At 33.1% G+C, this 12696-nt stretch overlaps 1 protein-coding gene across 1 annotated transcript in view; it reads left to right on the top strand.

Moving 5' to 3' along the window:
* Positions 1–12696, top strand: part of LRP1B (LDL receptor related protein 1B) — a 2378573-nt gene that overhangs the window by 1416551 nt on the left and 949326 nt on the right. The gene's annotated exons all lie outside the window — the stretch shown is intronic.

Raw genomic sequence — 12696 nt, 5'->3', positions numbered from 1 at the left:
GATGAAGATTTATTAGTCATCTGTATAATAATCATAATACAGTAGAATTGAATGAGATTACTTAAAAAAAGAGTATAAAGAAACAAGAAAAGGCAAAGCTCTGGAGAGAAGTTCAAGGCAGTGGAACATCAGCAGTAACAACCAGAACAGTTAAAGGAGATAGTGGAAGGAACAGTTATTGCATTATGAAAAGAAGAAAGAGAGGATGATGTCACAGATGCAAAGAAAGTACAGAGCTCAAAAAGGAAGAAGTGGTCAGTAGTATATAATGCTAAAATACAAATTAAAAAGTATGAGGAAAGTCTGTAGGATTTGGCAAGAAGTCAGCAGTGCTCTTCAAGAGAGAAGTTTTACTGGGATTTGGGTGATAAAGATAGATTACATGAAATTGACCTTAATGGTAAAGATGTAAAAGAACAAATGGTAACTTAAGGGAGTTGCAAAGTTCTGATATGGTTTTCATTTTACCATAGGATCTCAGATTTAGAGTTCCGGGAGCTTTAAAGATAATTCAACTTAAATTCTTCCTTTTACATTGTTTTGCTCTGGATTTGGAATACATGAAAATGAATAATCAAAGAAGCAAGATCACAGAGGAGACAAAAATTGGTGTAATCAAGAACACAGGTGAAGGCAGGGAAAGAACCATCATTTTCCGAGATTTGAAGATAGAAGAGGGATTGGATGATGATCAGTAAGACAGGACATTAGTTCACCTGCTATGAAAAATGAGGAAATCAGGTGTCAGTTGAATGTTTGGAAATAAGAGTGTTTAAATCATTTGTATTGGAAAGAATGATAACAGGTTGATAAAAAAAAAAATGTGAAAAGACTTTCATCTTGAAAGAATGGCTGAGATAAGCTAGTATGGTGATTCAAGAATCAGAAAAGAGAAAGCAGAAAGAAGTTCCCAAGACTTGAGTTCTATCATGGCAGGAAAGACTGAATTTCAAGGAAATGAGGGATTCAATAAGAGCAAAAGAGGTGACATTAAATTATATGATCATTGGAAAACGAAGCTATAACAGTGATAATAGACTTAGATATCAAGGAAGGGCAAAATATAGCAATGATGGGAAAGAGTAATGCTGATAACATGATCAAAGGAATGCTTTTACTGAGGATATGGTAGAGAAAAGGGAAGAGCTTGTCATTAAGAATTCAAGATTTAGGAGTTACAGCCTCTCAGAATTTCATGAGATCTACTGTCCAAGAATCAGTTCAGAGAGACACTCACCAAATTGGATATAAGTTGAAGACTGAGATGCAGTATGGTGCAGTGCAGGCAGGACACTGAATACATGAGTCTGGAAGAACTGAATTCAATACCTCCACTAATTATCTTGCCCTGGACAAATCACTTAACCTCTTTAAGTTTCATTTTTATCATCTGTAAAATAAAGGTATGAGTTGTTATGATTTCTAAAATTCTATCTAACTCTTTGTAAGTAGTTGAATTAAACCCAAATATTTAAGATATACATTATGGTTCCAGTCCATCTTCCCTTCCCCCCACCCCCAGTCAAATTGTGACAGCTTCAAAACTCTGTCTTCATGTTTCAGCTAAGAAAATTAGTGAGAGAATATTCATGTAAGAAAAGGATCTTGGTCCTAAACTGAAAGATTAGACAAAAAATAGGTAAAAAATGATACTCCAGCAGTAGATAAGTCTCAATATTAAGCAAGCAAGAAAATAGTATAGAAGAAACAAGCCAATTGTGAATGACACACATTATTTCCTTTAATCTATCAGATCTGCGAAGCTTTATTTGTTGAGCCTCACAATGACTCTGTGAGTTAGGTACTGGAAGTGATATTTTATCTATTTTATAAGACAGGAGAGTGAGATTCACAAAAGTTAAGTGACCTGCCCATGATAACACATTTGGGGACCATACATTGAGTATTTAAACCCAGGTTTTCATGACTTCAAATAGTGACTACTGAGTTTGAAAACAATCTTGGCTATCTTTAGTCTGAAGGAATGACCTCATTTGATAGTAATATTACTTTAAAAGAAAATTACATACAAAAAATTTCAATTCCATTTGCCAAGTTTCCCACCCAATTTTATTGAAAATTTCCTGAAGTTGTCCTTTCCAGCATTTTGGTATGAAAGTGATTGATTTTAAATTGATTAGTCATGTAAATAAAGAGAGAAAAGTACATACTTGAGGCAATCAAAATAATATGCAAATAATATACAAATTAAATGTTAAAAATATGAAGGTGCAGCAATTTGTCAGCTTATTTTTCATAAGATATATAGCATAAAAATTTGTCCTTTTTAATTTTGACAAGTGTTAGTTGATGCATAAAAAAAAAAAATGAATGATATCAATGAAACCCTATACACTATGTCTGGCTAGGTGTTATGTGACCTAAGAGAGACAGCAATTAATTATTTGAAAGGATGAATTTGGTTTTGCTCCCTTTGTCTATTTTTATTAGTCCCTGAGTGTATTTCATTTTTCAGAATAAACAATATTTTGAAACAAGATAAATATGACCTTGATTCTTTAGTATGTGTTCCATGAGTATAGGACTTGCTTTTAGATCATGTAAAGTAGATCTGGAAAACTGCTTTTAAAAATATTTCAAATATACCAAAATGTTAAAATACTTAATCTTTTGAATGATTTGCTATCTTTGAAGCACAAAAGGAAACATTCAAAGCACCTTTCTCTGGTTTGAAAATTATGAATGCCTTCACAAACCATAATTTCATCAGATCTCAAGATCGAAGGCAGGAGTTTGGGGTCAGCCTTTTTATGTAGCACATAGGTTCCATTTAGATGGCAAGTATCTTTTCATATAACAAAAGAAAAAGAAATGAATAAGAAAGTCAAAAGTTGGAAGCTCTTCATTGGAAGTATTTCTGAACTCCAGCTTGCTTCTTTAGGTCATGCTATGATTAAAACAATGTATACCCTTGTAATATGTCAAAAGTCATCATACTTTCCCACTTAGTAAAAATATAACTTAAGTGATAAGTGATTCCACTGGCCAAAGAATTAATTTCAGTATTATAGTAAAATGGAAGTTTGGTCAATTACTTTTTCATAGAATAGTTTATTTAGAATATTCTTAACCACAGTATTTTCATAAGATATAACTGTTCTGGTTTTGTACTTGAAAAAAGTTGGTTGCCTTATTCTGAGACCTTACTTAAAGCCTTCTCTGTCTAGGTTCAGTCAAACTCTTCTACTTGTTTTCTGACTTGACATTAAATCTCTTATCTCCAGGCTTTTGGATAGGTTCTTTTCTTTGCCCACAATGTTTTCTCTTCTTACTTTTGCCTCCTATAACTGATTCTTGGTTCTCTTCAAAGCCCAGCTTGCGTACATCATTTAATAGGAAGCTTTTTACTGATACCCTATAAAAGTGTTCTTTTTCTATTTAAATAAAAATGTACATGCTTTTATGTTCATATGTTGTATCCCCTCTTCTCTTCAAAGCCCCCCGCCTTGCATTGCCTAGAACATATGTTTATGTTCTATAATATGTTTCTATCCTTTTAGGCAGGAGTTAGATTTCATATGATCTTTATATTCTCAGTGACTAGCATAGTATCTAGCACTTTACAAGAGTTTAATAATTTCTTTTTTAGAGTGGATTACATTAGCCCTTTATAAAATACCTTTTTAGAGAAGAATCATGCAGGAACTGAGTTATTGGAGCAACACCTAAATTAGACCTTCTTCCTGATTGCCTTATTTCTAAAATAAATAAATTCACTCTATCCTCTTTTTGAATAAATTTTCATCCATATAGTATAATCTATTTTTCACAATGTATTACATACATAATAGGCAAATAATTATATACATAAAAGGCAAATAATATTTATTGAATGCATAAATGAGTAAGTGAATGAAAGAAATCAGGAATGAGTTCCAATCATCACTATATAATGCCATTTATTCAATTTAGCACCTCCTTTCTAATTGTCATAACTCCAAGAAATGGTAAAAACATCAGGATTCTAGACGTTCTAGATTTTTTTGTATTATTGCCATCCCTATGCCAAACAGGGTAGTTATTCAGATTCAACCAGTCAAGAAAATGGCTAGATATTGACTAAGGATACACAAAGGCCCATGGTGTGTATGTATATATATGTAAAGTTCTCTTTGGCTCAATTTCCTTGAGGTCTCTAGGAGCAGCCTTTGTTTCAGTTCAGTAATCACCACAAGTGCAGCCAGGTGTTAAAGTCCAAATCCTTTATTGTCTCCTTCAAAGCCCTATCTCCTTCATTTGGGGCTCAGCTAGTTTTCTGGAGGCCTTCTGGATCTTGGTTTCAGTGGAGAAGTGAAGGAGGAGAGCCTGTCACCACAGTGCTGATGAAGATGGAAATGAATAGTCCAAGGGCTTGTGCTTCAGCCTCCAGCCTTCTGTCTTCTCTGGACTCTGAATGAACCTAGCTGAGTTTCTCCAAGCTTATATGCTCTCTCATCATAGGTGTGAATCTTGTAGAACTATATTAAGTACTAAGTACATGTACTGAACTAGAGAACTTATTAAGCACCATGCTAAACAATCATTGTCTTTATCAATTCCAGAGTCAGCACTTTGTAAGAATCCTTGTTTCAAATTCAGAGTTCTGGCCCATAATATATATAGACACAGGGTCCTCTCTGGCCATGAAATACCTGTATAGCAGAATTTTTGAATTTTCTATTCCAAAGCTTGTTAGGATTTTCTAGTGTCTTAGAGAGATGCAAAGTTGTTAGACTTAATGAATCAATCACACTTAGGCAATGCTAATTATTCAGAAAGGTCTACTCAATTTTAAGTCCTGATCAATCACTGCAGAACATAGAGATGAAGAATTTGGCATTCATTCTTTATTATTAGACTTCCGATAGATGTCAGTCTTACTCATTTTTCTCTTCAAGTTAGTGCTGCTGCTTTTTGTCCTCTTCCTCTTCCTCCTCCTCCTCCTCTTCCTCCTTGTCTTTCTCCTCCTTCTCCTCTTCTTTATTTTTTTTCTCTTTTCCTTCATCTCTGTCCCCTCCTCTTCCTCTTCTTCTTCTTCTTCTTTGTCTTCATCATCATCTTCTTCTTCTTTGTCTTCTTCATCTTCATCATCATTAACATCGTCTTCTTTTCTTCTTCTTCAAAAAAACAAACTCTAAACTTTTAGGACTCCAAAAGACAGGAATTTGACCAATCATTAAAGAAAATAATGAAAACATTTGTTAGTTTTTGGACATTTCTTAATTAAAACTGTTAAGAAGTGATTTGGAGTGTTTGCAATATAATGAACCTAATGGATATCGCTATGCCTTTGAGTACCAAAGATGTTGCCAGTTTTCACTACAATGCACATACTGAATCCTGATAGCTCTCAGTGAAACATTATACCCGAATTTACTCAAGATTGGGCAGTCTTAAAACATATGTTCACATGTTTTTTTTGCATATTATGAAAATAAACAGCAAAAGTTATTCACAGATTTAAGTCTCACAGAACTGATGCGATCCTTATTATTATTATTTTTTCGTTTTAGTAAGCTGTGGCTTTTAGGTAAAGATTCTAAAGCATATATGACTATGCCAAATCTCAGCTTGTTTTAAGGAAACTTTAGCATTTTAATAAAATATCAAAAAGATAATATTGTCTCTTTAGCCCCTTTTCTTTAGGAATAAAACAATCTTTTTCTAGCATAAATTTTCTTGAAATTAGCTTTATCATTACTAAGACTTTGGAATGAGTAGCAAAAATATTGATAATTTAGGGAATTGGCTTTCCTTCCTATTAAGTTTAACTATTTCTGAAAAGTTCTATAAAGAAGTCTTTTTCTTTAATAAACTTTACCTTTATGCTGCCCAGACAGTATCACAAATTTCTTCATGATACATTTATAATAGGTTATTCCTGCTCATCAAAGATTAATAGAATTGTTATATGTGATTTATGCAGGTTATCAAATTTCAAATAATTCATATTCAATAAAATATAAAACATATCAGCTATCATCAATGTTTAAATGATCACTGAATTTTATCTCTGTGGAAATTCCCCTTCCTTCCTTATAACTTAGAAGATAGGTTCATGAGCTGCAATGACCAAAAATAGTCATTACCTGGTAGTTAACTCTCTGATGATTATATTTTATGAATTAGCTAAGATGGTATTGAGTAAGGTAGGGGAGAGAAGATATGTAGTTTTTCCTGGACCAGTACTCTAAGATTTTCTATCATCATGGTACATGTCAGAATTCAAAACTAATGTCAAAATCTTTGATACCCAAGTTCAACTCCATGGTCACAGTGAAGTTTGAGAGACAGAGACAGAGAGAGACAGAGAAAGAGAAAGAGACAAAGAGAAAGAGGGAGAAGGAGAGGGACAGAAAGAGGAAAACTGAGGAGAGGGGGAGGAGACAGAGAAGGAGGAGAAAGGAAGAAGGAGAAGAAGAGGGAAAAGGAGAAGGAGAAGGAGAAGGAAAAGGAGAAGGAAAATGAGAGCAAGAAGGAGAGGGAGAAGGAGAGGGGAAGAGAGAAGAGGAAAAGGAAGAGGGAGAAGTAAAGGAGAGGGAGAGAGAGAAGGAGAAGAGAGAGAGGGGGGAAAGGGAAAGGAGAGAGAGGAGAGAAGAGAGAGAAAAGAAAAAGAGAGAGAAAGGTGAGAGACACAAAGAGAGACAGAGAAATAGAAAGAAAGAGAGACAGAGAGAGAGAGAGAGAAAGAGAGAGAGAGAGAGAGAGAGAGAGAGAGAGAGAGAGAGAGAGAGAAAGGGACAGACAGAGAGAAAGGGAGAGGAGGGGGGAGGAGACAGGGAAGAAATGGGAGAGGAAGAAGGAGAGGAAGAGGGGGAGGGAGAAGGAAAGAGAGTGAGAGAGGGAGAGGGAGACGGGGGAGAAGAGGAAGAGGAAGAAGGAAAGGGAGAGGGGAGAGAGGAGTGAAGAGAGAAAAAGAGAAAGAGGAGAGAGACAGAGAGACAGAGATAGAGAGAGAGAGAAAGGCAAAGAGAGACAAAGAGAGAGGAGAGAGAGAGAGAGAGAGAGAGAGAGAGAGAGAGAGAGATGCAGACAGACAATCACATAGAGGGAATAAAGGCAGGAGGGAAGAGAGAGAGGGAGAGGGCATTGTGGGCATGCAGTTTTCTAATCATCTTCCCAATATAAGTTTTTATGTTAGCATTTTGCTGTTCAAACTGTCAACTATTTTAAATATGTTAATTAATAACTTTGCTGTGCATGTGCCCTGAAGCCTTTAAAAACAAACAAAAAATGCTAAAATAAGTTAATCATGTGGGAAAATTAAATTTCACCCATCACTTAATCCATGCTTTCCTAATAATTCAGACACCCATCTTCATGCAATAGGACTTTACTTACACTTTAGAAAGAGAAGAGGTGTAAAATGCACAATTTTAAAGATAGTATCTTTCTGGTCTAATTCAAGAATCAACACTATTGATTGATCTTTTTCTTTTGCATCACTGGGGTATATATCAGATGCAAATTACAGCTATTGCTAATATCAACCCCAAAGAAGTAATGGACTTCCATTCAATAGAAAGTCCATCAACCATTCTTCATGATAATTACCAAGACTATGATATAAATGACTTAAAGAATCAACATCATCTTCATCTTCATCATCATTGCCATCATCATCGCCATCATCATCATTGTCATCACCATTACTAATACAGTACTTTAATATTTGCTAAGTATTCTCAACCTTCCTGAGCTTCAGATATATCATTAGCCATGTATATAGTCATGTTTTAAAACTGTTCTTTGGTTTACCTCTGTTTAAATTTCCGGATTCAAGTTACATTTACTTTGTCTGCAAAGTAGAGAAATAGTTAACTAAATAAATGATTTAGTTCTTTAAATACTCTTCATCATGCGGACTGGGAAAACTGGGACACTAATGCATTGTTGGTGGATTTGTGAAATGATCCAACCATTTTGAAGAACAATTTGAAACTATGTCCAAAGGGCAGTCAAATTGTGCATATTGTTTGATCCAGCAGTGCCCGTACTAGACTTGTATCCCCAGGAAATCATAAAGGAGATAAAATGACCTACATGTGCAAAAATATTTGCAGCAGCAATTTTTGTGGTAGCAAAAACTGGAAAAAGAGTAGGTGTCCATCAATTCAGGAATGGCTGAATAAGTTGTAGTAAATGAAGGTAGTGGGATATTTTTGTTTTATAAAAATGAACAAGCTGATTTTAGAAAGACCTGAAGATATTTACTCAAAATAATGCTGAGTGAAACAAGCAGAACCAGGAATACCTTGTACACAATAACATCAAAAATGTGCGATGATCAACTATGAAAAATTTGGTTTTTCTCATGGTTCAGTGATCCAAGGTAATACCAATAGATTTTGGATAGAAAATGTCATGTGCATTCAGAAAAAAAGAACTACAGAGATTGAATGTAAATCAATACATGTTGTGTTCAATTCTTTTTTCTGGGTTTTTTTTCCTCTCCCATGTTTTTTTCCCCTTTTGATCTAATTTTTCTCTCCCAACATGATTCACAAAGTAATGTGTATTAAAAATAAGTAAATAAATCTTTTAAAAAACTTAGATGAAGCACACATTCTAAAAAATAAATACAGTGTCATCATGTAGATAACATATTTGGTTAATTGAACTATTAGTTGATTAAGCTGAATTGTCTAGTCTTTTAATGTCCTGTTTATTAGCTTCATGTCTTAATTGCTAAAGCTTCTTTTTAATCATTATTTTATCCACCAGAATGTAACAAATTTAGTAGTGAGAAGGCTTGGAATTGTATTGTAATATCTGATTTTGCAAATGAGGAAATTGAGACGAGAGGTTATTATGTATAGACATGTAGAAAAATCTAGAGTTCCTTCCACAAAGCCAACTTTTTTTTTTAATTGTTGTTGTTTCCTCCATAAATATGAATCATTTAAATATCAAGAAGTTTAATAATCTAGGAGGAGTCAATATAAGTAACAATCAATTCACAAAATAATTTATTAATTTTTTTCATTTAAATAATAAATAAAATAATTTAATGTATTTTAAAGTTACTTATGTGTAACTTTTTAGGAACCTGTACAGTATATTTGAAATTATTAAATATAATGATCACTGTTAATTAAAAAGTATTGTTTTGGCTAATACGTAAAATATTCACCATCTTCATTGTGTAGTTCTGAAGACAACCAAGATTTAGCATCTTGTGGAAAATTTTTTTTCAGAATTAAATTTTCTTAACTCTTTCATTTTTTTTAACATTTGGGTTCTTTTCGCATATTAAATCAATTTCCCAACATCTTCAGAATTTATATTCCTGTTTTTGAAAATATTTACAAAAGTATTCTCTTTGAAGACTTTTTGTCTTAGTATAAAACAGATGTGCACTCATCCCAGGAGCATAAAATATTCACCCAACCTGCCTCTCAGAAATACCTAGGGGCTTAATCCACTTTCTAACTGAAAAAAATTGATTATCAATTATGGCTTTGTTGTAGCCTATTAATATTCTGTTACATCGCAAGTTTTGAAAAATAATTTCCTATTTAAAAAAAAGAATCACATTTACTATTTTAAAAATATACATGCTATTAATGTTAGTAAGAAGCTCAGCATAGAGTTGATAGAATTTGTCCCATATTTCACATTTATAGTTAAAGAACCAAAACATTTCATCAGAATATTTGCAAGATCAGGGAATTGAGGACTGAAGTTATTGGAACCATACATCTGAAATCTATGCTATTCTATGCTTCCCATTATATATAATATACCCAAGTTTTCACAATTTTATACCTCACAAGAGATTTTAATATATGTCATTATATTATAGCTCCTCCAAGATAGTAATGGAGCTTTTTAAAGATACTATGATCTCAGCACTTAAAATGATAAAAGTAGCCAGTTTAAATCTAGACCATTTAGTGAATTCTTCATTTAACATTTAGTGCAGACATATGTCTCTGCAAAAGAGTGATCAACAAACGTGCAACATTTACTGTTAGAATGCGTTTGAAGGTGAACCCTGACTTTTCAAAACTTGTTATCTCCCTTAGCACCTAGAACAGTGCTGTTTATGTACAAAGTGATTATTAACTTTATTGCATTCAACTAAAAAGGGGGAGAAATGTTAGTCCCCAAACTTAGAAAAGTAATACTATGTTTCCATGTGTATGAGGATGAAGGGATAAATGTGATATGTATGCAAAAATGTAATACATAGTAAAAATGACATAAATATTAAAGAGTTGGGCAAGATGCTATGAATTATCATTTTAATCTATGGTGTTTGGAGTGGAAGGATGAGATGGAGACTGTCCAGCTAAGGCTGCCCTGCTTAAAATGATCCACTGGCTCTTTGTTACCTCTGGAATAAAAAAAAAATATCTATTTGACTTTCATGCTCTAACTCTAGCCTGCCTTACAGTCAATAAGTCAATAAACATCTATGAAATGTTTATTATGTGCCAGGTATTGTATTAAGTGTTGGGGATACAAACAAAAGCAAAAAGCAATGCCTGCCACAAGAAACATTCAGTAAGCCTTATGTAGAAGATAATATGTAAGAAGCTATTTTCATACATGATGTCGGTGGGGTAAATAAAAGAAATCTTAAAAGGGAAGATATTAGCAACTGTGGGATCATGAAATGTCTGCGGAAATCAGTGTTTGAACATAATTTTGAATGAAACCAAAGAAACTGAGAAACAGAGACCAAAGAAGTAGACCTCCCAATTGTAGGTGATAGCTAGTCAAAAGACAAAGACTTGTAGGTATGTGTATATATTATATATGGCAACTAGGTGACACAATAGAATGCCAGGTCTACTATCAAGAGAACTTATTTTACTGAGTCCAAATCAGGCCTAAGACCCTTATTAGTTGTATGATCCTGGAAACTTAATCCTGTTTGCCTCAATTTATTCATTCATAAAATGAGATGGAGAAGGATATGGCAAACTGCTCCAGGCAAACTGAGAAAGCCCTAAATGGAATCACAAAGAGTCAGATAGTACTGAAAATGCCTTAAAAAAAAAATAGCAACAACCCTGTATTTACTTATTCTATGCTTATATGTGTTCCTTTTCTCACTGATAGAATATAAACATACACACAAATGCATACACACATGTGCATGTATGGATACGTGTTTATACACACATATATACATATGTGTATACATATTTTTAAGTAAACTTATAAGTATACATTTTACACAAATACTTAGATGTACCTTTTTAAGGACCTTTCAGTCTAAGCCTTTTTATAGCTATAGTAGAGAGAGATAATTTTATAATGAATATTTCACAATCAACTACTTTGTATCTGATCTATGAAATATGTTTTGTTTTTTGTCTTTGCTTTTTAGTTCTAGCATATATGGAACTGAAATAAATTTTGATGTCATATGAGACTGTTTCTTTTCCAAACAATTATATATTTTAGGTAATTGAAAAAAAAAATCCTGGCTATATTGTCCACATCATCCCAATTTGATTTTTATTCTTATGAAATCTTGCAGATATATATTCCCACCTACCTATCCCACTTTTTTCAGTTGAGAATGGTTAAAACCATATTCATCCAAAAGTAAAGTAGACCAGATAAATCTGAAAAATAGGCTTGTCCCAGAGACTGTAAGTCATCCACAAATGATATTCTGGTAATGCCACAATTCTTCATGGCAAGGTCTCTGTCATACCTTTTGTTCATGAGGATTTTACTCTTCAATATAACAGCCACAGGAGCGTTACTCATAAAAAGCTTTTAAATTTAACATGTCTCATGGAAAATAAAAAGAGCCTGCTAAGTTTCAAAAAAAAAGTTGCTTTTGTGCTAGCTTAGAGCAAAATCTGCTTTAACTTGCCTGTCTTTACTTTAAAAATACATGGAAGATTAAATAGTACTAAGAACAATTGAATGAATGATTGCTTACTAAAAAAGTTTCCTTTTGTGCACAAATCCTTTTCATATCCTTTTACTTAGTTGTCTTTATTAAAGAATTCTATGGATAAGATTAGGTAGGAGTAGGAGTAATCAAACCATCACTACTAATGTCTTTTTTTTTTCCTTTTTTAAAAAGTCATATTTGGTGTTCAGCTGTAATTATTCTCACAATGGCCTCCTATGATGGCTTTTCAGCATGATACATCTTTTTTTTTAATAGCCTTTTATTTACAGGATATATGCATGGGTAACTTTACAGCATTAACAATTGCCAAACCTCTTGTTCCAATTTTTCACCTCTTACCTCCCCACCCCCTCCCCTAGATGGCAGGATGACCAGTAGATGTTAAATATATTAAAATATAAATTAGATACACAATAAGTATACACAGCATGATACATCTTAAGCCTCTTATGATTCATTTGTCTTGAGATAAACTCATTGACTGAACAAAAAAAAATATACAAAGTCTACAGGTTCCCTCTTTTCTTTTATTTCACAATTTTTCCTCCCATCATGGTATATCACATGCTTAGCAGAAGTTTTTATTTTTTATTTTTTAATAAAACTAGTCTTGTGTAAAATTATTTAAATTGTAGATTCTTCCTTAGAGATTAACTGTGATATAATGCATTCTTATTGTAGACTTCTTATAAAGTATATTTTCATCTTCGTTCTCGTCATCATTTCAAATATCATCATCCTACTACTACTTTTGAGTATTTTATCTGTAGCCTCTGGGTCTTCTATACAATCAAAATAACATAGTCCAAAAA

Source organism: Sarcophilus harrisii, chromosome 3, assembly GCF_902635505.1.
Source record: "Sarcophilus harrisii chromosome 3, mSarHar1.11, whole genome shotgun sequence".
Taxonomy (NCBI): Eukaryota; Metazoa; Chordata; class Mammalia; order Dasyuromorphia; family Dasyuridae; genus Sarcophilus; species Sarcophilus harrisii.
Note: the sequence above shows the minus strand (reverse complement) of the source record. Positions and strands in the feature narration are given on the sequence as shown.